Here is a 26867-nt window from a genome sequence, read left to right on the forward strand (position 1 = left end):
AACAAAATATTTAGAGTAGCACTTCTTATAGTAGCAAAGGACTAGCAACAAAGTATACGCTTATCATCTGTTGAAGAATGGCTGAACAGATTTGAATACATAAATGTAATACACAGATATGAAAAATACAAGGAGGTATGGAAAGATTTATAAGAACTGGTGCAAGGTGAAGTAAGCATAACCAGTAAAAGGGGGGAAAAAAAGATCAATCAATGCCTTGAGTACTTGTTCTGTATTGCTTTACTAATCTTTTCTCAGCTAGAATCATTAGGATAAATCATGTGTGATTTATAGTAAGAACACAGTCCTGGGTAAGCCTATGTAAACGATATTCTGCAGTCTCAGGTAATACCTGCATTAACCTGAGGAAAGCATTACAATTTTTAAAGTATGTAATCATAATAATCATCTTCATACTAAAATATACTGAGCTGCCCTAAGTTCATGTTGTAATCACATACCTTGACCTATTATGTAAAAGATGCTTTTGACTGTGACAAGCTGAGTGATGCAAAAGGACAAATCTAAGAGAAAAAAAAAAAAACAGATCCGCTAATCGAGCCATAGCTCACGCTGTTACACCAAATATGAATCAAGACAGCTACAAATACCTGTGAATCCTGTAGCTTGAGGTCTCAGATCGTATTGGGTGGATTATAGACCCCACTTTTGTGTCTGTTAATAAAAGTTGGTTGCTGTGCCCAGAAAGGCTTCCCAGTTTCTTTTTTATACCAAGAAACCAATATACATAATAACTACAACAATAAAATTAGAAAGTGTGAAAACAACCAAATCAAAACTGAATGCTGTGTAAACATGATTAAACTTCTCCCTGAGATGGAGGTCTAAGAACGCACCTACCTCTCTTTGCAGAGGAAGCAATCCTAAATGTAGAACACTGAATACAGTATAAGACTTGACTGATGTCGAACTATTTTCCCCCTATATATTTTCTATTTTTGGTATTTTGGTGGACTCATTTTAGGGAAAGGGAGGAGGGAGAATTGGGGAAATTAAGGTGGTATTAATGAAGGGAGAGATTAAGTGAATTTATTATGAAATATCTGCTACATAGCATACTATTGTAAGCCACTTATTATCATACAATAGGTCAGCAAATTGGGACACTTGCTTTTTGTAAAATAAAGAAATGCATAATGCCTTTAAGTTCCCCTGTTTCTAAGTACTTTTCCAGGAGTTAAACAGTGAATCTCTGTATAGAGAAAATGATGGCACATGTAATCTTTGGGGGGTAAAGATTGGTTTTGGAGGAGTTCAAGTCTTTTGTTTGTTTTGTTTGTTTTTTGGCAGGACTTTCCAAATAAATATTTCATAGTGAAATATTTGCATTTTTCCAATAATAGACTCTAGAAGTCTTCAAATATATTTGCAGTATATTGCATATATTTTCTCATATCTTCTTTTTCAGATGCCTGCCTTATTCTTCCTGTAGCTTGCTTCATTAATCTAGAGATTAAACTCAATCTGTAGATGTTGAAACCAAGAAAGTGATTCTTTCAAATACTCAAATGCCCAAATAGATCTGAGTGCTTCAATTTCAAAGTTCCCTTCAATGATAAGTCAATCAAGCAACAGATATTTATCTAGGCTCTGCAATTTGCCAGGCCCTCTGTGAGATACTGAGGCTACAAAAACAAAAATGAAACAGTCTCTGACCTCAAGAAAATTACATATTGAAAGGAGATAAAATATATACATAAATGAGCCTATATGAAGAAAAAGTGTATGCCATATTTGGTGTATAGTATACATACTATATATATGTGCATATATATATATGTGTATATATATATATATATGTATGTATGTATATACCATAAATAAGTATATACCAAATATATGCAAAATAAATACATTACAATTTGGGGAGAAAGGATACTAGGGGGAGGTGAAGTAATCAAGAAAAGCTACCCTGTAGGAAGTGGTACTTGAGCTATGTCTTAAAGCAAACAAGAGATTCTAAGAGGCAAAGGTGAGGGGAGAATGCATTCCTGAAATGGAAGAAGGCCAATGCAAAAGCACAGAGACAAAAGAAGTGTCTTGTGTGAAGAACAGCAAAAAGGACATTTCAGTTGGATCTTAACCTACAAGAAAGGGAGTAAGGTATAAGAAGCATGGAGAAGTAGGTTGGAACTAGGTTGTTAAAGGCTTTAAATGCCAAACGGAGCAGTCTGTATTTGATCCAGGAGTCATCTGAGAGTCCCTAGAATTCATTGAGCAGAGAAATAGCATGTTCAGACACACTTGCCTTTAAGAAAATTTCTTTGGCAGCTATCTAGAAGATGGACAAGGAAGGGGAGAAACTTGATGCAGTGAGACCAATTCAAGGACTATTTCAGTAGCCCAAATTAGAGGTGCCAAGGGTCTGAACTAGGATATAGTGTGAATACAAAGAAGGGGATAGATGTGAGAGATGTGGGAGGCAGAGAAAATAATATTTGGCAGCTGATTGGATATGGGGGATGAGTAAGATTAAGAAATCAAGAATGAACCTGAGTGACTAAAAAGATGGTAACAACCTTAACAGTAATAGGGAAGTTTGGAAGAAGGGTGAATTTGGTGGAAAGTTAATTCTGGACTGAATATCACAACCTATCCATGCAAACTTGTTGTTATTCTCTATCTCATCAGAAATGAAAGTTCAGGATTAGGAGACGTCAGAGGGAGGCCACAGAGTACTTACCAACCACTATTAAGAAGCCCAGAGGAGCTGAAAAGTGCCTATCAAAACCACTCTTTGGTGATCTGGTGGCAAGATGTGAATAATCTGGGAAGGATAGGAGATTTTCCCAACAGTATTGACTTATGAGCTCCAGGTATCTATGTCATAGTTGGGTTATAATCACTCCCAAGGCACTGACACCTTCTGCTAAAGGAAGGATGTTAAGAACTTGCATAGTAATAGTGACAAAGGACAGAGTGGGAGAGTATGGAGCAATAATAATTGAACTGGGTGACAGAATTATGTTGGAAACAGTCCCTGAAGTTGTGTATCAACCCAACTGGCTGGGTAAGCACTGCCTGAGTGATATATAGGTCTTTAAAGGTTCCTGGCCTCTCCACCCCAACTTTGGAGACCAACAATATCAACTATTAGGTTTCTAGCATAATGTCAATATGATCAGAATGTCTGAACTTTATGTTCTTAATTAACACTAGCCAAGTGATAAAATTTAGCTATAGCATAGAAACATAACATTTAGACCTAGAAAGGAGTTTTCAAGCCATAAAGTCCAAGAGTTCTTGGCCTTTTTTGATTAATGGACTCCTTTGGCAGTTTGGTAAAGCCTATGGATCCCTTCTCTGAATAAGATTTTTAAAAACATGAAATATATAGGATTATAAAGGAAACCAAAAGTTAGTAGGATGAAGATGAACATTTTTCCCATTTTTTTTCTAATCCCAGTTCATAGCCCTGCTGAAATCTGTTCACAGACTCCAGGTTAGGAAGCACTGATCTAATCCAACTCCTTGTTACAGAAAATGCAACTGATAGCCAGAGAATCTAAGCTGACTCTCTAAGATATTTTCATACATAAGGGCACATTTTTTTATAACATCCATCATACAGGTATTAGAGGACAAAGCCAAGAAGTAAGAAATAAGGTCTAACTTGCCATGAACAAAAAGCTAAAAGCTTGTCTGAAATTTGAGCACATTGCCCACAGAAAGGTGCCTTGGATTTTAAGTCAGGTAGAAGACCAAGGTTTGAATCCAGTCACTTTCTAGCTTCAGGACCAAGGAACGCTATTTACTCTCTCTAGGCCTCACTTTCCCCATCTGTAATTTGGGGGGAGAAGAGTTTAGAGGGTGGAGAAACTAAGTTGTCCCTAAAATCCCCTTTTATTGTAAATCTAGGAAGATTGCAAAAAGCAGTGCCTCAAAAAAAAAAGTAAACAAAGAAAATCATCTTCTTTTGCTTAGCCCATTTAGGTCATCTAAATCTACATGAAAAGAGCCTTTTAAGTCAAATATAATTTATAAATATATCTCAAATATTGGTCAAGTTATGTCTTACAATGATAAATATCTTTAAACTATAGTGACCTATTAACATAATTTAGGAATTGGCCCATTAAAAAAATGAATTGCTATTAATTTCTTCCTAAAGTTCCAGAGTGAATACGTATTGTATCCAAATTCATCTCAAAAGGTCCTCTGGGAGGTGGAGAGATGAGAGATATATTGAGAAATGAAAGTGATGTAAAAAAGCAGAATATAGCAGTATTTTTAAATCAACTTTATTCCAAGCCCACAAAGAGATATGTACCATCTAGCACTAATTTTTGTGACTTCCTCTTTAAGGGGAAGAGTTTAGAAGAGATATCCCAAGAGAGCATTTATAATAAATCTTCACTAACTTTTTTTTTAAGCAGGAAAGAAAAATCCATTTAAGATGGTGCTTTAAGGCAAAAATGTTACCTGACTTCAGATTCAAACTTTTCATTTATTAGGGAAGATGTAAAAGTCTCTAGGGGTGCTGATGCAGTCTGTTCTGAGAAGTGAAAATGGAGAAGTTACTTCAGGGCAAATGAGTTTCAACTGTCTGGCAGCAGGAGACAATAATTTTAAGTCTCTGCCATGACAAGCATCTCTCCCAAGGTAAATACAGCTATCCTGTGCCACTGAGGCAGCCCAGTGATTTCTCAGATGAAACACATTCACTATGACTGTGGACTGCTAGCTGCCTGAGAAGCCAGAATCACAAACAATGATATTGTAGACTATTTTGTCTTTATGATTTTTATCATCATCATCATCATCATAGTCATCATCTCTGCCTCTTCCACCTCATTCTATCCTGATCCACACAAGTTCCAGTGTCATCCACTCAACATTACTTTGTATATAGTTTGTATTTAATTTTCTATATACACATTATTTCATTAAAATAGAATATCAGCTTCTTAAGGACAGGAATGTTTTGATTTTTGTCTTTGTATCTTAGTGGCTAGCACAATGCCCTGGTACATAGTAAGAGCTTAATAAATGCTTGTTAAATTGAATTAAATCAAATGTGTTGCTTTTAAAGAATGTATAATATATGTATATTATGTACATATATATGATTTGAAGGAAAATCATCAAGTACCCATTTACTTAAGGGAATTTATCCTTCTTTAAGTAGATAAAATAGTTATATGCGAAATATAAGTAATTATCATTTATTTGATAGTGATTAAAAAGAAATATATAGAAATTGTCCTTCTGGATGAGGCATATAAGGATTTTTAATGAAATTTTGTTACTGTAATTATTAAATAGTGAGAGCAAAGTAATGACAAATAATGTAAAGATAGACTTAAATCCTAAAACACTGGTCTATTAGCAGTTAAGGAAACACAAAAGTTCATTTGCCATCTCCATGCCATCAAACTGACTATCCCCATGTCCTGCCCTTTCACCTTCATGTCTTTGTTTCTATGGATTCCTTCAAGCTCAGCTCAGAAGCCTTTTTTGGAGGAAACCTTTTCCTAGCCCTCCCATCTGCTAACACCTTTCCCTTTCAGATTAACTCCCATCACCTCTGTAGGTATTTTGTAGGTAAGGTACCTACAAGGTGTTATTTACATGTTGTTTCTTCCATTAGAATGTAAGCCCCTTGGGGCCAGTGACCGTTTTTTGCCTTTTTTGCAACCCCAGCACTTAGCAGTCCCTGGCACATAGTAAGCACTTAATGGATGTTTGTTGACTGTCTGAATGAATGAGCATACCAGCTCACAGAAGAAAAAAAAACAATTTATGTTTGCTTCATTCATGTTAATCAAGACATAGCATTGGCCATTCAGGATTTTTTTAAAGCTCCATTACATCTGTGCACATAAACCAGTTACTTTTAAGTTTCAACTGGTAACTGAAATATATATATTCAAAAGTAACTAGTCATTTACCTCTATAAATTGGCACAATAGTCCAAATCCTCTACCTTAGAAAATTCCCACTGCAAAGAAAGTGCATTGTAATTAAACTTAAATGTCACACAGTCTATGCATGGGTTCCTTGAGTTCAACAAACATGCTTCCAGCAAAGCAAACTTAACAACTCTTCTGGTGGGAGCATGAGAATAATGAGGTTATACCTGCACCGCATTTCCATAGTCCTTTCTGAGGTGAAGGTTAGAGTTTAATAAACAAAGCCCAGACATGGGAACCAGTTCTATAAGGGAATACCTGGAAAGCACCTCTTTTTATCTTCACCTTTTTTTTCCTCAAGAAAGGAAAAGATGACAAAGTTCTCATTGATAGGGCCTTTTACTTATTATTCTGAAAATATTTTCCTTATAAACTCCATGTAATTCTTTTAAATGTTATTTGCTTGAAAATCCACTTTGAAATTCTGGTTCTGTTATCTTCTCTTGAGCAGAGTAAAAACAAAAACCTTCCAACATCCTACTTCCATATTCCTGCTTTTTTTCCCCTTTTGCTTAGTTACTAGGTGTCCTTCTTCATACCCCATCACTGTTTTATAATGTATTACAACTGAGAAATCTACCAGTAAATGTGCTGTCTTGTGCATTGTAACCAAATTGGGCAAGAAGCACTTGAGGCTATAATGATCTTTCATATATACCTTCAAATAACTTCCTTGCTACCATACTATGTTATAAATTGATACTTTTTCCTCCTATTACCTTCAAAGTTTCCTTCATAAAAATAGCTAACATTTACATAGTGCTTCACAGTTTACAAAATACTTTCCTCACATCAACCCTGGGGATAGTGTAAGTATTATTATCTTCATTTCACAGATGAGGAAATTGAGGCTCAGGGGGCTAAATGATTTTCCCATAATCACACAGCTAGCTAGCTAGCATGAAGCAGTATTTAAACCCAAGGCTCTCTTGTTGCTATGTCCAGCACTGACACAATAGTGTCTCTTTTTAGATATTCTCAAATATTTCATTTCAGTGATATTGAAAACTTACAGATATGGCTTTATACCCTAAGATGAATCAGATAGCTTTTAATAAAAATAGGGAAAATAGGAGGCAGAATAGGAGTAAGGTTACACTTTGTACCTGTTTCTACATTCTTCATAGCATTTTCCCACTTTTTTCTGCAACATGCAACAGTAATATTTCATTCATTTGGTTTTGTTATAACAGAAGTATAGCATCAGTTGAAAAGAACCTATAAGAAGAAAAATGTAATAACAGGGAAACTGAGGCATTTCTCCAAGCAAGATAAGTTTATTAACAGTGATGCATATAGCTATTAAAGTGAGTCAAACTGATCCCCTCAGTCAGGCCAGAAACCCTGATGAGAAGGGGGAAACATTCATTATAGAGATGCAAGTGAGGAGTTTTGAGTAGTTGGAAAACGTCATAATTGGCTACAGCTGGAAAAGATAGGCTGGCCTTCAGATGAGGATGATCACACCCCTCTAACAATTAAGGAAGGTTAATTACTTTATTGGATTCATCTGTCTCTTGTAATCTTGGCTAGGAGACCAGAACAACCTGGTTTGATCCCCAGGAAGCCTACCCTAATTTCACAAATACAGACAAGAGCGGAAGAATTGTCTTTGGATGGGGGGGGGGGCTCCAGCTTAAAATGATGAGTTGTTTACAGCTAAACAGAAGTCTCAGGTTAAACTGGTTAGCAAGCAAATGTTTCAGGGGATGGTTTTGGGAGTGATCACATAATTCCCTTTCAACCATGCCTTTAAGCAAATTCAAAGTGAGAGAGACTATGTTTTTGAGCTGTGTGAGTTCAGGCAGATGCTAACCATTATAAAAATCAGTATGGCATAAAATCAATTACATTGTAAAATCAATACAGTAGAAACCAGAGGATATATTCATTTCTATCTTTATACACTCCAAAGATATCTAGTCTAACTCACATCTAAACAAGAATTCCTCTGTCCACAATATCCCAGCAAGTGTTCATCTAGACTTGGAAGAGCCTCATCTTCCAAGGCAGCCCATTCTACTTTTTGGATTGCTCTGGACTTTAGGAAATTATTCCTCTTGAGACTAAGCCTGAATCTACCTCTGCAATTTGCAACAGTTTCTCTTAGCCCTGACTTCTAGGGCCAAGCAAAATAAGTCCAATCTATCCTCCACATGACAGCCTTTCATTTACTTAAAAAGAGCTCTTATTCCTCTTACCCACAGCTTCTCATCTCCAGGCAAAACATCTCCAGGTCCTTCAACCAATCCTCATATAATGTGATATTGATACTATATACCATCCTACTTGCTGTCCTCTGAATATTCTTCAGTTCAATAATACCACTCCCAAAATGCGGTACCTAGAACTGAACACAATTTTCCAGATGAGAAGTGACAAGGGCAGAGTCTAGTCTACTGGCTTCCTAGTCCTGGATGTTGTGGCTCTCTTAATACAGCCTAAATATCCTTAGAATTTGGGGCTGTCATGTCACACTACTGATTCATTTTCAGCTAGATTGTGCAATGGATACAGCTCTGGACCAGAGTTGAAACCCAGCCTTGGACACTTACTATCTGTGTTACCCTGGGAAAGCCATTTAATCTATGTTTGTCTCAGTTTCCTCAACTGTAAAATGAGGATAATGAAAGCACCTACCTCCCAGGGTTGTTTATGAGGATCAAATGGGATATTTGTAAAAAGTGCTTAGCATAGTGCCTGGTATATAATAGGTGCTATATAAATGTTGTTTTCTTCCCTAAAACTCCCAGATTTTTGCCAATGAATTAATGTAAATTAATTTTTCTGCTTCCATCTTTGATTAGAGAGGGTTGGGTGAGACCAAAGGTGGCAGGAGAACTTGAGCTAAAAGAGAAGAATAAAAGGATGATATTATGAAGATTTTGAGGGTTAGGAGTTATAGAGAAAGGGGAAATGATTTAATGGGGAAGAGAAATTTGGTAGGATTCAAAGAGGAGGACTTGAACTATGGAAGAAGGATTCAAGAGGAGGAGACGGAGGATTCAAAGAGATGGAAGAGTGGAAGAAGGAGAAATTATTTCATCAGAAAAGGGACCAGAAAATTTTTTTAAAAAATGAGGGTGAGTAATAAAAAGAATATGGTAAGAAAAAGGTGAGGAGTTTGGTGGATGAGGCTGTCAAAGTGCTAATGAGGTAACATGCTGCTAACAAAAGAAGGAAATTTCCCCAGAGGAGCTGGCCGCAAGAGCTCTTAGCAAGAACAACCAGGGAAAAGGAAGTATGAGAAGCAGAAAGAACTTTGTAACTTCTCCATATATTATAGACAAAGTTTATCTTTCTGTCATAGCAAGGTGTTTGTTATCTAACCTCAAAATACAATCTGGTATCCCTTTTAAAACAGGACAGGATCCTCAAAGAAGATCTTTCTGCATTCTAAGTTTTCTGGAAGAAAGACTTCTATATGAAATTGAAGAAGAGATCTGAAAGAGCAGAGAGCAGTGAAAAGGCTCAAGGGTAGAAGAATGTAATTCAGGGAAAAAAGGAAAGAAAGATCTTTTAACAGTTGAATCTAAGTAACAAATATGACAATCTTCTTGAAGAGGAGAGAACTGAGTTTTCTGAAGAGAATGCAGTTGCCTAATCTCCTAGTGGAAAATGACAAGCCTCTTATTGCTTTTCCACTCATGGTTTTCCAAAAGACCAAAGTCCAAAGAGTTGATGTAACTTTGGAACCAGGACTAGTTCCTGATGCATCTGATTTTCTGCTCACTGTCTGTCCCAGGCTATAACCGTTGAACACTGGGCTTATTGGCTGAGTTTTATAAGGCTCACATTGACCCTTTTCATCACTGCTAGTGGAACAATGAAGTAGTCAAAGGGTCAAGCATAGAAAGAGATTCCTCCAGCCAACATTGCTGCCTTTCTTCAACCTCCACTCACCTAATGCCAACCTGGCCACAGTTAACATTGTTTCTACCCCAATCAGCACACTTGACCTTCAGCCCTTTTACATTGTCTTGACTTGGTAAGCAGTGTGGTTTAATGGCTAGAGCAGGGGTGGGTAGCCTGCAGCCTCGAGGCCACATGTGGCCTTCTAGGTCTCAAGTGCGGTCCTTTGACTGAATCCAAACTTCACAGAACAAATCCCCTTAATAAAAGGATTTGTTTTGGTAAAACTTGGACTCAGTCAAAAGACCACACCCAAGAACCTAGAAAGTTACATGTAGCCTCCAGGTTTGTCTAGAGAGTCAGCCTCTGAGTCAGGCAAACCAGGATTAAAATTCTGCCTCTGATACATACTGTCAATATGACTCTGGACAAATCACTTAACCCTTCAGTGCTCTAGGTAATCCTCTAAGACTATAAATTGCAAAGAAGGCAACAACCTGAACTGGAGAGAGAGAGATTTTTCATCCCATGGGAGCTCTCTATGTCAATGAAATCACAGGTTTGGTCCCCATTCTCTAGCTCTTTCTACTGATAATGCCTTAACACCCCAAATTAAATGAGGATGCTTTCCATAGATGTGCCACCCTGTACCCTTTCCTTAATCAGCTAGCATTGCTTGCCTGAAAATGTCAGGCTCAAGTCCTAAGCCCTGTGAAGGAAATATAAGAAAAAGTAAATAACCTCTGTTCCAGCATCAGGTACACCCAGATGTATTCTGGTCAGTAGTTCATACCCTCAAATGGTGTGTCCTTCTCTTTGTCTCTATTTCCTCATCTGTAAAATGGGAATAATAATTGCACCTACCTCACAAGATTGTTTTTAGGCTCAAATGAGGCAGCATACATAAAATGCTATATAAATGCTAGCTATTATTACTTCAAATTAGTTGTAGAACAATCTTTCCCTTCCCCAATCCATCCCCACACAGCTGCCAATTTAATATTGTTAAAAATATAGATAAGGTCATGTCACTCCCCTGTTCAAGAAGATTCAGTGACTGGCTATTGCCCCTAGGACAAAACACAAAAGTTTCTATTTGACATTTAAAGCTGTTTCAATCTGGCTTCAACCTCTTTTTCCAAACTTATGCCACATGATTGCCTTTCATAAACTCTACTTTCCAGTCAAAATAGACTGTTTTGATGGTCTGTCTCATGCTAGCTCAGTTCAACCTTACACAAATGTCAGAATTGAATTCTGTGCAATGAAAACAGTTTTTAACAATAATCCTAAATACACGAGACATTATTATTTCTGAAAGGAAGATGGAAATAGATTACCAATCAATATCTGTCCTAGACCCTGAGAGATTTCACACATTCAGCCATTACAGGAGAAGAGAAGAGCCATGCTGAAGTCTGAAACTGCTCATCAAGGGAAGAAAAAAAGAGAGAAGTGTCCAGTGACAGGCTTCTCAACTCAGTGGGAAGATAAGGAAGAGGAAGAAAGTGTGGCCAGGAATCTTTTGTTCTCCTGAACACAAAGGAGTGAAAGAGACTGAGTCTCTTGTTCCATTGCCCACCAAAAAGAAAAAGGGAGATGAGAAAGGGAACGTTTGCTTCTTTAATAAGAGAGAGAGAGAGAGAGAGAGAGAGAGAAATTACCTCAAATGATCTGTATCTTGAAGCCCTGCCTACTTCCAGAAGAGAGAGACAGAGAGACAGAGAAAGAAAGAAAGAAAGAAAGAAAGAAAGAAAGAAAGAAAGAAAGAAAGAAAGAGAAAGAAAGAAAGAAAGAAAGAAAGAAGAGAGGGAAGGAAGGAAAGGAGGGAAGGAGGAGAGGAAGGGAAGGAGGGAGGGAGGAAAATTACTACACTATGAATAACCCTTGACTCAAGTAATATCCCTCCTAAGCCTACACTCCAAAGAAAGAGGGAAAGAACCTATTTCTATAAAAAAAAATTGTAGTGGATGAAAATTAGAAACTAAAGGAATATCCTCTTATTGGTAAATATCCAAATTGTGATATATAATGTAGCGCAATATTATTGTGCCATAAGGAATGAGGAATTGAACCATTTCAGGGGAAACTTAGAAGACCTTTATGAATGGATGCAAAACAAAGTGAACAGAACTACTATAATTCATACAATAACATTATATCGAAAAACAACTTTGAAATATTGTGGCACTTTGATCAATGCAATGCAGGCCCATAAGGCCAAAAGAATGAAATTGAGACATATCACTTACCTCATAATAAAATATGACAAATTTAAAATGCAAAATGAGCCATATTTTTGGACATGGCTAATTTAGGGATTTGTTTTGCTGGAATATTTATATATGTAGTGTGGTTTTTTTTTATAATTTCTCAATAGGGGAGGAGGACTAATTAATAAAAATGCTTGTTATAAAAAAATTATAGATTAAAAAGAAAGAAAAACTTTTCTTCACACAATTCCAAAACATACAGTAACACTTCCAAATAGCTAGAGAGTAACTTTGAACCATCATCTTTTTAAATTTATATTTCCAGTTCTAAATTCTCTGCCTTTCTCCAGCCCCTGCTTCACCCATTGAGAAGGCAAGAAATGAGACCCATTGAAGTCATTCAAAACATATTTCCACGTTAGCTATGTGAAAATACCTTCATAGCCACTGTTATTGCAATATTGCTAAAGATGGGTAAGAACAGAGACTCCTAACATTCCCTAAGTATCAAAGCACAGCAGACTTTGCTTGGCCTTTTTTTTTCTTCTTTAATGATCTAGCTCACTGTATTGTGACATAGTAAAATGAAGGCTGCATCTCCAATAAGATAAACTGGGTGCAAATCTCAGCCTACCTAATTATCACCTATATGACCTTTGATGAGTTGCTTTGGTTTACTTTTCCAATCTGTAAAATGGTGTTGGACTAGTGACCCTCTAGAATGATTTTCATTTCTACTCCTATAAGTCCCTAAGAAGGAAAAGGAAAGTGTATTTGGGGACACAAAATTGAAAATTTAACCAGAAGACCAAGCTTGCACAAAATCAAGAAGAGCTCATACAGAAGAACAATTAAAATAGGTTCAAAGGCATGGAGAATGTTAAGCCAAAATAACAACTACATAACAAATTGAAAAAATGAATACTTCACATGTCCATCCTAGGGGTATAGTATAAGCAGAGTAATACATTGCATTCTCAGTTCTGAATAAATATTAATTACTTCAATAGCAGGTGATTTGAGGAATTCAGCACGTGCACAACATCAGAGAATAAAACTTGTCAGGCATGACGCCCAAACATCTGGCTTCCCCAAGTGAGGTATTCACTAAGGTACTTTCAATACCCATATGATAGTGATGTTTAAATAAAGCCAGAAACTGATACAAAGAATTGTGCCGTTGGATGAAAACAAGAGGCCCTTAGCTAGAAATGCACGTACTTCCTAAATAACTTACACTGAGCAGGTGCTGCTTTTATCCTGATGGTCATTACAAACTACTAGTATGACACACTAAGAAAGAGGAACTGCATATCAGCTCACTGGATAAAAACACTAATAAGAAAAGTCTTTTTTAAGATAATAAAGATCTACTCTTCAAAAAATCATGACTATCAATTCTCAGAATTGTTGTCTAAAGTAGCATTTATAAACTGACACATCAGCATTGTGACTGTTTTTATTCCTATAAAGTGATCCAAAGGGAAATTCCTTTGTCATCATAAACAGTATTTATTGAAAATAAACAGCACATTTTTGAAGGTTAGTTACATTCACAGAATTTGCAATCTAGTAAGTAAATAAACATAGAACTCAAGTTTGTATGTATAGAGATCATAATAACTAAACTTTAACAGTAACACCAATGCTGAAAATCTGTAGACTACACAAAGTTCTGCATTTATCAAAGAATGTTTAGTGGGAAAGATGGATATTGAGTTTCATCATGAAGAATGAGAGACATTCTTTGGCTAATAGGCCCCCCAAAAAATCCTCCCTCTCCCCAATTTCTTAGATTTTTCTTTATCTATTGGCCTTTATCCTCTTATACAAATTCATTTATGTCTTCCTCCCTACTACCCATAAAAATCCCTCACTTGATTGAACCATTTCAGCTATCCATCATCCTTTATCTTTCTTCTCCTTCTCAGCTAAACTCTTTAAGAAAGCTGTCTACAAGCCTCAGGACTTCCAGTAGCCAAGATGATGGAGTAAGAAGTAAATCACTCCCACCTTCCCTTATTGACCTCTAAAAACCCAGAAAATATCACCCCAGGAAAACCCTGGAACAGCTGGGCCAGCAGAAAGACAGGGTGCATCAGTCTTGTAGCCCAGGAAATGTGGAGGATTAACAGGAAAGGTCCCTCTCACTCTGTTGGAAGAGGAGTAGTACAAGATGAGAGGTGTCACAGCAAGCCAATGGCAAGCCCCACCCTAGCAAACCAGAGGAAGAGTCTGAGCCCTAGGGTGTGGAGTAGGTAAGTGCCAACACCAGGACCCCCAAGTGCCTCAGCACAGGCAGGGAAACAGGTAGACTTCAGCTTGGAAAATAACCATATGCACCAGTGGGCCTCCTCTAGTAGCCAAACTCTTCAAACAGTTTCTTCAGCACACCTCCAGGAGAAACAACTCCAGGATTCACAATTTCAGGCAAGCAGACATCCTCCAGTAGCCAAACATTCCAGTGCTTCAAAGCAGCCTGGATGACCAGACATCCTCCAAGGGCCAGATTACCCCCACCCCAAGAGCTTCAGTATCACTGATCCGAGCTCAGCACCAGGTAAGCTGCCAGACTCCTAAAGCCTCCAGCTGCCAGCTCCTGAGGCCCCAACACACAAAGCCAGTGACCAGGTCCCTGGCTCCCAGAACAAAAAGCTTGGGTCAGTGCCCCTTGAGCTCCAGCAGGAGGGCTCAACTTAAAAAGCCAGGAAATAGGCAAACACCATGAGCAAAAAGTAGAAATGAACAATGACCATAGATTCTTACTACGGGGACAGGGAAGATCAAAACACAAATTCAGAAGAAGACAATATTGTCAATATATACATCCAAAACTTCAAAGGGGAATGTGAACTGGTCTCAAGCCCAAAAAGCCTTCTAGGAAACCCTAAGAAGGATTTTAAAAGTCAAATAAGAGAGGTAGAAGAAAAACTGGGAAAAGGAGTGAGAGGTATGCAAGAGAGACTCAATAGCTTGGAAAAGGAAGTACAAAAATTGACTATAGAAAACAACTCCTTGTGGGGCAGCTAGGTGGTGCAGTGCATAGAGCACCGGCCCTGAAGTCAGGAGGACCTGAGTTCAAATCTGGCCTCTACGCAAACACTGACACTCACTAGCTGTGTGACCCTGGGCAAGTCACTTAACCCCAATTGCCTAAAAATAAAAAAATTAGAAAACAACTCCTTAAAAAGTAGAATTGGCCAAATGGAAAAGAGGCACAAAAACTTGCTGAAGAGGAGAACTTCTTAAAAAGTAAAATGGCCAAATGGAAAAAGAGGTACAAAATCTAACAGAAGAAAACAATTCATTAAAAATTAGAATTGGGCAAGTGGAAGCTAATGACTATGAGATAGCAAGAATCAATCAAACAAAATCAAAAGAACAAAAAAACTGAAGAAAACCTAAAATACCTCATTGGAAAAAAAAACAACAGAGCTGGAAAGAAGATCCAGGAGAGATAATTTTAAAATTATTGGTCTATCTGAAAACCATGATGAAAAAAAAAAAGAGCCTGGACAGCATCTTCCAAGAAGTCATCAAGGAAAACTGCCCTGAGGTTCTAGAACCAGAAGGCAAAATAGTCATCAAAAGAATCCACCAATCACCTCCTGAAAGAGATCCCAAATCAAAATACCAAGGAATACTGTAGCAAAATTCCAAAATTTCCAGGCCAAAGAGAAAATACTGCAAGCAGCCAGAAAGAAGTAATTTAAGTATCATGGAACCATAGTCAGTATTACACAGGAACTTGCAACTTCTACATTAAAAGATTGAAGGGCTTGGAATATGATATTCCATAAGGAGCTTGAACTACAACCCAGAATAAACTGTCCAGTGAAATTGAATATAATAGGGGCAGCTAGGTGGCACAGAGGATAGAGCACCAGCCCTGGATTCAGGAGGACCTGAGTTCAAATCTAGCCTCAGACACATAACACTTACTAGCTGTATGAAGCTAGGCAAGACACTTAACCCCATTGCCTGAGCCAAAAAAAGAAAAAAAGAAAAGAAAAGAAGTTGAATATAATCTTTTAGGGGAGGAGATGGATATTTAATGGAATAGGAGACTTCCAAACCTTCCTGATGAAAAGACCACCATTGAAGAGGAAATTAAAATAATTAGGAACTATTTCGCCCAACTGTATGGCAATAAATTTGACAATCTTAGTGAAATGGATGAATATTTACAAAAATATTAATTGCCAAGATTAACATAAGAAGAAATAAAATACTTAATCCCACTTCAGAAAAAGAAATTGAACAATCCATCAATGAACTCCCTAGGAAAAATTCTCCAGGGCCAAATGTATTTACAAGTGAATTGGGGAATGGCTGAACAAGTTGTGATATATGAATATAATGGAATACTATTGTGCTATAAGAAATGATGAGCAGGCAGACCAGAAAAACCTGGAAAGACTTGTATGAACTGATGCTGAGTGAAGTGAGCAGAACCAGGAGAACACTGTACATAGTAAACAGCCACATTGAGTAATGACTAACTTTCATAGACTTGGCTCTTCTCAGCAATGCAAGGATCTACGACAACTCGAAAAGATTCATGATGGAAAATGCTATCCACATTCAGAAAAAGAACTTTGGAGTTTGAATGCAGATCAAAGCATACTATTCGATCTCTTTTTTTCTTTTGTTGTTTTGTCTTGTTTCTTCTTTTTCATGGTTCCTCCCATTGGTTCTAATACTTCTTTACAACATAACTAATGTGCAAATATGTTTAATATGAATGTATATGTAGAGCCTATATCAGATTGCACACTGTCTTGGTGAGGGATGAGAGGAAGGAAGGGGAGAAAATTGAAAATCAAAAGATTATGGAAGTGAATGTTGAAAACTAAAAATAAATAAATTAAAAATTTTTAGAAAGAAAGTTGTCTCCACTAGGTGCTTCTGCTTCCTCTTATCTCATTTGATTCCAAACTCTCAGATATGTGGCTTATGAACTCATCATTCAACTGAAACTATTCTCCCCAAAATTACCAATGATTTCTTAATTGACAAGTCTGATGGCTTTTTTCTCCATCTTCATCCTTCCTGACCTCTTTGTATCCTTTGATATTGCTGATCACCCTCTTTCATTTCATTCAGGTCATGCACACTGATCATAATGTTCTTCCAAATGTCTGTTCTAGGCCTTCTTTTCTTGCTCTGAAGTACCTTGCTTGGCAATCTTATCAGCTCTAATGAATTCAATTATCATCTCTATCCAGATGATTCTCAGACCTGTATTTCCAGCCCTAATATCTTATCTGAGTTTTGGGTTTACATGACAAACTGCAATAGGCATCTCAAACTCAATATGTCCCAAACAGAATTCATCTCTCCCCTCCCCAGATCCTCCACTCTTTCAAACTTTCTATTACTGTCAATGACACTACCACCCTCCCAGTCACTTAGACTTACATTCTTGATATCATCCTCTAAGTCCTCATTCACAGTGACCAATCTGGTCACAATGACCAATTGAATCACAATGACTCAATTCCTCACTCAAAATGACATAAGCAATCTGTTTTCAAGTTTTGTCATTTCTACTTTCATCTTCCCTCTTTTGTATTTCCCTTTCTCTCCAAGCACACAGCCATCCTGGTGGAGGGCCCTAATTGCTACATATCTGTACTTTTTAATAACCTTCTGAATGGTCTGTATTCTAGCTTAAGTCTCTCCTCTACTCAAAACCACCCTCAACCAAGCTGCCAAAGTGATGTTCCTACTCAATAAACACCACTGGCTTCCTATAAATTCCAGGATCAAATACAAAACCCATCTTTCCAGTCTTCTTACTCTTTACTATCCTCTACGTACTCTCTGATCCAGCCATTTGCTGATCACTAAAAGTGTTCTAAGAGAAGATGAAAACAGTTTGACAGTTTCCTGTCTCCAAGCATCCATGGGCTAAAGAAGTTTCCTCATTCCCCATTCTCTTATAATGTTACTCTAGAAATGTTGTTTTCTATCACACATTTAAAGAGGTACATGACATTATACTCATTTGTTTACATGTGCTGAAAACCAGTATCCTTCTTTGTTATTTCTATTATTTCAAATCGTAAACAAATTCACTTTCTATGATACTTATGCACCTGTTATATTGTGGTATTCCAATCAAGAGTGTAGTAGAAGAGAGTTGAGGCCATGAGTTACATAATCAATTATTCCAAACATCCCTTAGTTAACCTGAGAAAAGTAGCAAGAAGTTTCTGAGCCAGCATTTGGGGTTGGGCCACAGAAACTATTTCAGTCATGGAAAATGCTTGCTTAAAGACTCTGAATTAGGAGAGGAAAGAAAAGCTGGTGGGTGTGACCAAAAATCAAGATATACATGTAAGCTAAAAGTAAATGCTAAATAGTTTTGGTACCATGAACAGAATTTGATATTTGACATATGAGGGGATGTGACTTGCTCAAGATAATGGGCTTGTTACATCAGTTCGGCAAGGAGCCACGAAATAAACTGAAATTAGGAAAAAGATAAAAATTGACCCAGGCATTTAAAGGACATTGGTTTACCTTTATGCATACCTGATGGACCCCCAGAACCAGTCTCCTACCAGAATATAATGTCTCTGTCTCTTTAACTTTTTAGCCTGGTACCACGTATACTCTTGCAATTAAAATGTACCTCATCTGAAGAGTTATTACTGACAAGCAAGCAAAAATCAGTTAAACTCATGGAAAACACAGGAGCTGACCTTGCTTGCTACCCTTTGCCACCAGTGATCTTTCCTTTACTGCCACTTGTCTCCTTTCTCATCATATCTGATTCTACAATATGTATGATGAGAAAGAGATCTGAGAGAAAAAGAGAAGGGTGGGTTTAAAAAAAAGTGAGCATAAGAGGTATCATGGGGATCAAGATGAAAATAGTAGACAGATTAACAGAATAACAGAAAGGAGAAAGAAAATTAATAAAGGTAGATAAGGAAAGTAAAGGGAAAGCAGAAAAAAAGTACAGAAAAGACAAGGGAAGGAGGAATCAAAGGAAAGAAAATGAGAGAGAAAAGCCTAATTCTGGACTTGCGGGTCTAGCTAGTTAAATCATCCACATTGAATAATCTATGCAAGGACTCAACTAAAACAGCATTTAATAGAACTGTAACCAAAAAAGCAGGCAGCTAGTTGGTGCCATGGATAGAGTGCCAGGCCTGGAGTCAGGAAAACCCATCTCCCTAAATTCAAATCTGGTCTCAGACACATACTAGCTATGTGACTCTGGGCTCAGTTTCCTCATCTGTAAAATGAACTGGAGAAGTAAATGGCAAACAACTCCATTATCTTTGCCATGAAAACTCCAAATAGGGTCACAAAGACACAACTGAAAAACAACTGAACAATAAAAACAAAAAAGCAGAGGAATATCTATGACAGAATATGAGATCAGATGGTTTATGGAAACTGAATTTACCATATCTTTTTACTAAAAGGCAGGCTTTAAAATACTTTGCTTCAAAATACCTGTGAAGGCTCTTGGCCTTCACAGTACATAGTAGTTGACTGGTTTCAGAAATCTCAGTAAGTGTTTATAATGCCAAGTTTTAAATGTGGTAGCAACATGCTCCAAAAGTTGACCACTTGTTAAGACACAGACAAATCCCAGAAGTTCACACAGCACTGCTGGGGAAAGCTCATGACTCTCATGTAATGTCCCAAGATTGAAGAAGTAACATTTTCTGAGTGAATATATGAGTGACCTATGCTAGTGTCATTTTCTCAGTTTTTTCCAGCTGTATCACTATAAAAAAAAACCAGGAGGGGAGGGGTTGACTGCCTATTGTTAAATAGGAGTCATGGGAAAGAAACTTTATGTCACTTATCTATTGCTCTCAGACATTTCTTCTCATAGGCTTTAACAAAGGAAAGCTTGAAAGAAAAGGAAAGACAAAAAGTTTCTCAAGTGGCCACACATACCATAGTAGATGTGACTTCTATTTACATAGAAATAAGTGGTGCCCAGGTTAGATTTGATTCCCAACTCTTTGCTAGTCTCGGTAAACAGCTCTGAGTCTTTACAACTTTATCTGCAAGAAACAGATTTGGTTTTGGGGGTTTCTCTTTGAGGACCTGCTATACCCTCTATCATGTTACTAGAAGTTCCCCCACACCTAGTGAATAATCATCATGATGGCTAAGAGTTACATGTGCCAAGTGAACCAAGATAAAAGGCCCTGAATAAGGATTTATTTACAATTTTCATTCTTTGGACTTAGAAGAACTGTTAGAAAGTAAAATAAGCCCACCTAGGAAAACAATGAGGAAAACAACACACTGAGTGCAGCAACGTAAAAGGAAAGGACAACAATAACAATGAAATAATGAAAACTAAATTCTGTGAAATTCTAATGACCAATTTGTTGTTTTTGTTGTTGACCCATTTAAGTTGTGTCTGAAGCTTCATGGCCACATTTTGGGTTCTCTTGGCAAAGATACTGGAGTGGTTTGCCAATTCTTTTTCTAGCTCATTTCACAAATGAGAAACTGAAACTGAGTCCTCATTTTACAGATGAGGAATAGAGGTTAGATGACTTACCCAGGATCACACAGCTATTAAGTGTTTGAGGCTGGATGTGAACTCAGGAATGATTCTAAGCCCAGTGCTCTATCCACTGCGCTACCTAGCTGCTCTCTAATGAACAAGTTTGGTCTCTCAAAAAAAGAGATAGAAAAAGTCATTATTCTCTTGCTTTTTTTTTTTGGCAAAGCAATTGGGGTTAAGTGACCTGCCCAGGGTCCTTCTGACTCCATGGCCAGAGCTCTATCCACTGCACCACCTAGCTGCCCCTATTCTCCTGCTTCTTTGCAGAAGTAGTGAAGAATAGATGTGTAGCATGTATATAACATTAGATTTGGGAAGAATATGTTTACTTTTGATGAATTTGGGTTTGTTTTCTACTCTTTTATTCTTTCTTGTAAGTAATAGTTCTCAGGGAAGGGGTGGGGAGAAACACATTGGGAAATATAGGTAACATTAGAAAAATATCAATGAAACTTGAAGGGAAAAAAAAGAAAAGATGAAAACTGAAAATAAGTCCTTCTTCAGGATGGAATCTGTACAACAAGCTTGTGGAAGCCATGAAGGAGAAGGGCACAGTATTGGCAGGCATGAATGTGCTTCAATGTTCAGTTTTAGAATGAAAAGTCAGATCAATGAGAGCCCAGATTCATTGAAGTATGTGTTTTCTTTTTTTTTTTTTACACTTTTTCTTTTTTCAAATAGAGGCTTAGTTGAATGAATAAAATTCAAGGGTCTCCTAGAGGAGCTTGGAACATCAGGCATGCTGCTGAAGTAAGCCAATCCAGTTTAGCTGCTGGACAGGTTGGCACCTGAACTTCCTAGAGATGTGGGCTAAGGGTACATGACCCATTGACTCACTGACACTCAACAGTTTGTCAGCAGTGGTGAATATGTAAAGACCACAAAATTATCAATTTGAGGGAACTAGAAAGTACCTTAGAGAGTAGTTTATCCAACCCCCTCACTTTATAAATGGAATTGAAACACAAATAACTGAATTAACTTACCCAAAATCACATAGCCAGTTAGGAGCAGAGTCAGAGATGCCAAAATTTTATCATTAGAAAATACCACAGTATATACAGAATATAAAACAGAGGTTTGGCGAGGTGCATTGTCTTGCACAAAGTCAAACAGGAATTAGAGGCAAGTGTCCTAATTCCTAAACCAGTACCTTTTCCATTGTGCCACATTGCCTCTAAAAGCCTTTGCTTTTTCTTGAAGGACAAACTTTCTAATGTAGTCATCCAGTATCTTTTGGGTGATCTTACTAGGTTAGGAGTAATTGACTGCAAAAAGAGCATTTTAAATATACTTATGTATCACTTACATTCACAGAATAAGAGGTACCACAGTAATTTATCCCCTTAAATACTAAAAAATATTTCATGTTAATCATTGGAGATGTTCAGATTCTTTTTTTCAGAATTCTCAAATCCCTTCACTACATGAAGCAATATTCACTCTAGGCTTTATAATGAATTATTATAACTTTAAGATAACATAATAGATAGAGCCCAGGACCTGGATTTGGGAAGATCTGAGTTCAAATCCTGCCTAAGACACTTGGTAAATGTGTGACCCTGGACCCTGGACAAGTCATTTAACTGCAATCTACCTAACTAAAATGAGAATGCTAATAATAGCACTTATCTCCTAGAGGATAAAATAAATTAATATTGGTACAAGTGCTTTGCAAACATTAAAATAATATAAAAAATGCTAGCTATGATTATTTTATTTTGTTACCTAGAACACAGAGATAGAATAGCAGACAGGAAGATCATTATTCTGCTGAAGTACTAAGTAAAGGTAAAATCAAATTCTGAATTCCTGAGCAAAATGTGGCAAGGGAGTGGAAGTAGAGGATGAGGTAGGTTCAGAATCCCACCTTCAGGAATACCTTTGCCTTTCACTCTTACAAAGAACTCTTTCTAAAGAATGAGGCAAGAATAACCAATCCCCTTTGGCTGTTATAATACATACATATACTTCTCTTTAAATCAAGAGTCCAGAGTAAAGGAGTTGCACATTTTAGGCATGAGTTGGAGTTTATGATCTCTAAAATCCCTTCCAAATCTGGTATTCCATGATTCTATAAAACAATGAACTTTTCTTTCAGATTAGGTTTCCTAAAGATGAAATAGTGGCACAGCGGATAGAGCACCAGGCCTAGAGTCAGGAAGCAAATCCAGCCTCAGACATTTACTAAATGTATGACCTGGGCAAGTCACTTAACCCTGTTTGCCTCATTTTCCTCATCTGTAAAATGAGCGGGAGAAGCAAATGGCAAACCACTCCAAGAATCTTTGCCAAGAAAACCCCAAATGGGTTACAAAGAGTCAGATACAACTAAAACAGCTGAACAACAAAGATGAAATAAACTTTACTCAAAGACTCAAGGCCCTATATTATGAATATAGGGGTTCTGAGCATCTATGACTATACCACACATGGCATGATAGAGTAAATGCAATTAGTTTAGCTCATAGAATCATGGGGTTTAAAGATATAAGGACCCTTTAATGTCATTGAGCCCAACCCCATTATTTTACAGATGAAGAAACTGAGACTCAGAGTAGTTAAGTAGTTAAGTCCTGGCTCATACAAATATTAAGTGTCTGAACAAGATTTGAACATAAGTCTTCCTAATAGAGTCCAGGGCTCTATTCACTTTACCATGCTGCCTCAGAGTCTACATTTTATTTTGCAACAGGTTGTAGGTGAACTGGTCATAGAGTGAGGAGGAATAGTTTCAATTTCTACTTTCAGTGGCGAGCTAGTCAAGCTATGTAACCTTCATCAGCCTCATTCTTCTCATCTTTAAAATGGAGATAAGAATAACCTGCAATGCCTACCTCATTGGATTACTATGGGGAACAAACAACATAATGTATGTAACACACTTGAGAACCTTTGAAGTACTAAATAAAGACTAGCTTTCTTTATTCTTGTAAAAGTATCTTTTATTATTATAGAAATTTGCTAGGGGCTAAGAAAACATAAGCGAGTTTGTTCAGACATATACGATTTTTAGTAGCTTGGTGTGAAGGCCTCAGGTTGTGAATAAAACACATTCCTTTAGAGCCAAGATTCTGTGACAATTATTTCAGATTTGCATAGACATTTTTTATTTCTTTCTGGGATAAATATAATATTCTGAATGGATGAGTTCACCAGCAGTTCAAAATAAGATATTACTGTATTTACCTTCCATGCCTTGGACTCAACTGTTACCATTGTAGTCAAGTATTTACATGTGTTTGTTATTTCGTTTAAGGAAAACAAATTCTAGAAACATTTAATGTCCCTGTGGATGGGTGCCTCTTGATATGATGGGAAATGACTTTGAATAAAGGGAAGAGATAAAAGTTTCAGAAGTGGCTCCAGTATGTCCATGGAAACTCCTGCTCATAATGTTCAATCAGATAAAGGATTTAAATTCATAGAAACTTCTGATAGGAAACTGCTCTACTTATCCTGGATTTGGAAACTAAATCATCCAACCTGACAGACCATGACATTGTTGTTTCATAACTTTCCACTGGGATAATATACACTGCACTGAGATCTTAATGACGTCTCATGATGAAATTGGCATGCTTATTCATCTAAAGCATGTTACTAAGTTTGCTCTAGTAAATGCCATTTCATGATGAAGAAGAAAAAATATGAAAAAGAAGAAAGAGAGGAGAAAGAGAGGAAGAGGGAAGAAGAGATAGGGAGTAAAGAGAGAGAAAGAGAGGAAGAAGAGAAGGGAGTAGAGAAGAAGGAAGGAAGGAAGGAAGGAAGGAAGGAAGGAAGGAAGGAAGGAAGGAGGAAAAGAAGGAAGGAGGAAGGAAGGAAGGAAGGGGGGAAGGAAGGGGGGGGAAGGAAGGAAGGAAGGAAGGAAGGAAGAAGGAAGGAAGGAAGGAAGGAAGGAAGGAGGAAGGAAGGGGAAGGAAGGGGGGAGGAGGGAGGGAGGGGGGAAGGAAGGGGAGGGGGGGGGGAAGAGGGGGAGGGAAGGAAGGGAAGGAAACATAAGGGGAAGGAAAGGAGAAAAGAAAGAGAAAAAAATTAATAAGCATGTCCACGTGCCCTAAAGATATAAAAACACTACAGTCCCTTCTCTCAAGGCGTTCACATTCTAATGGAGTAGACAATACATACATAAAGTGTCAGCTATAAATCAGATGCAAATTAGGTACCATGGTCCTTGGAATGCAAAGGCAAATAGATAGAAAACATTTACTCAGTCATTTCCAATGATGAAATCATATCTGTTCCTGATGTTAAATCATTTGAAAATGCCAAGGACTTTGGTAGCAAGAACTTTCTTTTTGTTGTTTCCAGTAGCTATGGCTATAGCACTTTCTGAAGGTACTTCCAGGCCATATCTACACAGAGTTGTTTCCTGGGAAGATGGCTAGGTTGGAAGCAGAACCAGTGGTCCAGGGTACTCTGTTACTCCTAGACTCTCAGTTTCACAGTCTCATAGTTAACAGTGATGATATTAATGTGTTAACCTTGTTAACATGGCGATTGGAAGGTGAGCCCCTTTTCCAGCTTGTCAAAGAAACTCACCTCCTCAGCACCATTTGACTATTTCCTTTTTTCCACTGGTAGCATACAGATTACTTGAAAATTAAGACTATCTTCAAGCTAATAAAAGTTCCATTGAAAAGAAATTAATTCATTTGGCATTTATCCAAGACTCCTATTAGACTTTAAGTATATCATAATAGGGAGGAAAAAGCAAGCTTTTGAATTAAATCCTCACATAAAACATGAAATTGAAAAGCCTAGATGGGGATCCTATCTGATGCTCTAAAATATCCCATGATGCAGGGCGGAGCCAAGGTGGCAGAGTGAAAGCAGTGCCTTGCTTGAGTTCTCCCCCCAACCCCTCCAAATACCTATTAAAAAATGGCTCTAAACAAATTCTAAAGCAGCAGAACCCACAAAAAGACAGAGTGAAACAAATTTCCAGCCCAAGACAACCTGGACGATTGATCAGAAATGTATGTCATGCCGGCTGGGAGAGGAGCACAGTCAGTGCAGGGTGGACTCGCAGGCCGCAGGGAACCTGGAGCAGGCCTCAGAGGACTGAATCACAGGCAGCTGTGGCAGTTTCCAGACTCCTCAACCCAAGAACGCCAAAGACAGCCTGGAAGGTCAGTGGGAAAAGTCTGTTATTGTGGTGCTGAAAGAGGAGCTCGGGGTCTCAGCTTCAGTACCCCCTGAGCACGGCCTGGGGGGGGGCAGCTGCCTCCCGAGCTTCTGCCCGCAGACTGAGGGGGAATCCAGTGGCTAATCAGAGGGAGATTGCAGGGATCTCTGTTCCAGTGCTGAGGCAGGAATCTCTTGCTTTGCCTGTGCTTGGATCTGGGTCACAGTTCTGGGTGGGTGAGAAGGAGCACTGGCATAGTGAAGCTTGTAGTGGCTATACAGAGAAAACCCTCCTCACAGTTCCAGGACAGAAAGGAGTGCTTGTGGTCACTAATAGACCAGAGCACAGGTTAGGAAAGGACTAAACACCTGGCCTCTTATCATACTACCTTGAAAGAACTGAAAATTTACAGGTCCCTACAAGTATCTCTGAAAACAGCTGTACAAACCCCTGAAAGCTTAGGACAGTACATTCTCCACATTGGAAGCATGCTCTTACCTTAACAAAGAGTTTAAAACTCAAGCAATTGGCCAGGACCATGAGCAAGCAGCACAAAAAGAGTCAGATTATATTATCTTACTTTGGTCAAAAAGAAGATCAAAATATACAACCAGAAAACAACAAAGTCAAAGCTCCTACATCCAAAGGCTCCAAGAAAAATATGAATCAGTCCCAGGCCTTGGAAGAGCTCAAAAAGGGGAAGGAGGAAGGGAGAAAATTTGGAACCCAAAGTTTTAAAAACATATGCTTAAAAAAATGTTTTCACACGCAACTGGGAAATAAGAAATACAGGAAATAGGGTACAGAAGTCTATCCTGCCCTACAGGAAAATAGAAGGGGAAGGGGATAAGAGAAGGGGGGAGAGAGAAGAGAGGGCAGACTAGGGGAAGGGATATTCAAAATTAATGCCATCTTGGGGGAGGAGGGGCAAGATGGGGTGAAAATTTGGAACTCAAAATCTTGTGGAAGTAAATATTGAAAACTAAAAATAAATAAATTTATATGTTAAAAAACAAATTAAAAAAATATCCCATGATGCAGCAATTTTACAAGGTAATCTTACCATTTCTATATGCTTTAATCAAAGTAAGTCTTTTAGTTCTGGGAAAGTATCACATTTTGTCATGATTTAAATGTGCCATTCTGAGGTAATCATTTACATCTAGTAACTTACTGACTAAGCCAACTAG

The sequence above is a fragment of the Phascolarctos cinereus genome, unplaced genomic scaffold, assembly GCF_003287225.1.
Source record: "Phascolarctos cinereus isolate Bilbo 61053 unplaced genomic scaffold, phaCin_HiC Scaffold_5;HRSCAF=322, whole genome shotgun sequence".
Lineage (NCBI taxonomy): Eukaryota > Metazoa > Chordata > Mammalia > Diprotodontia > Phascolarctidae > Phascolarctos > Phascolarctos cinereus.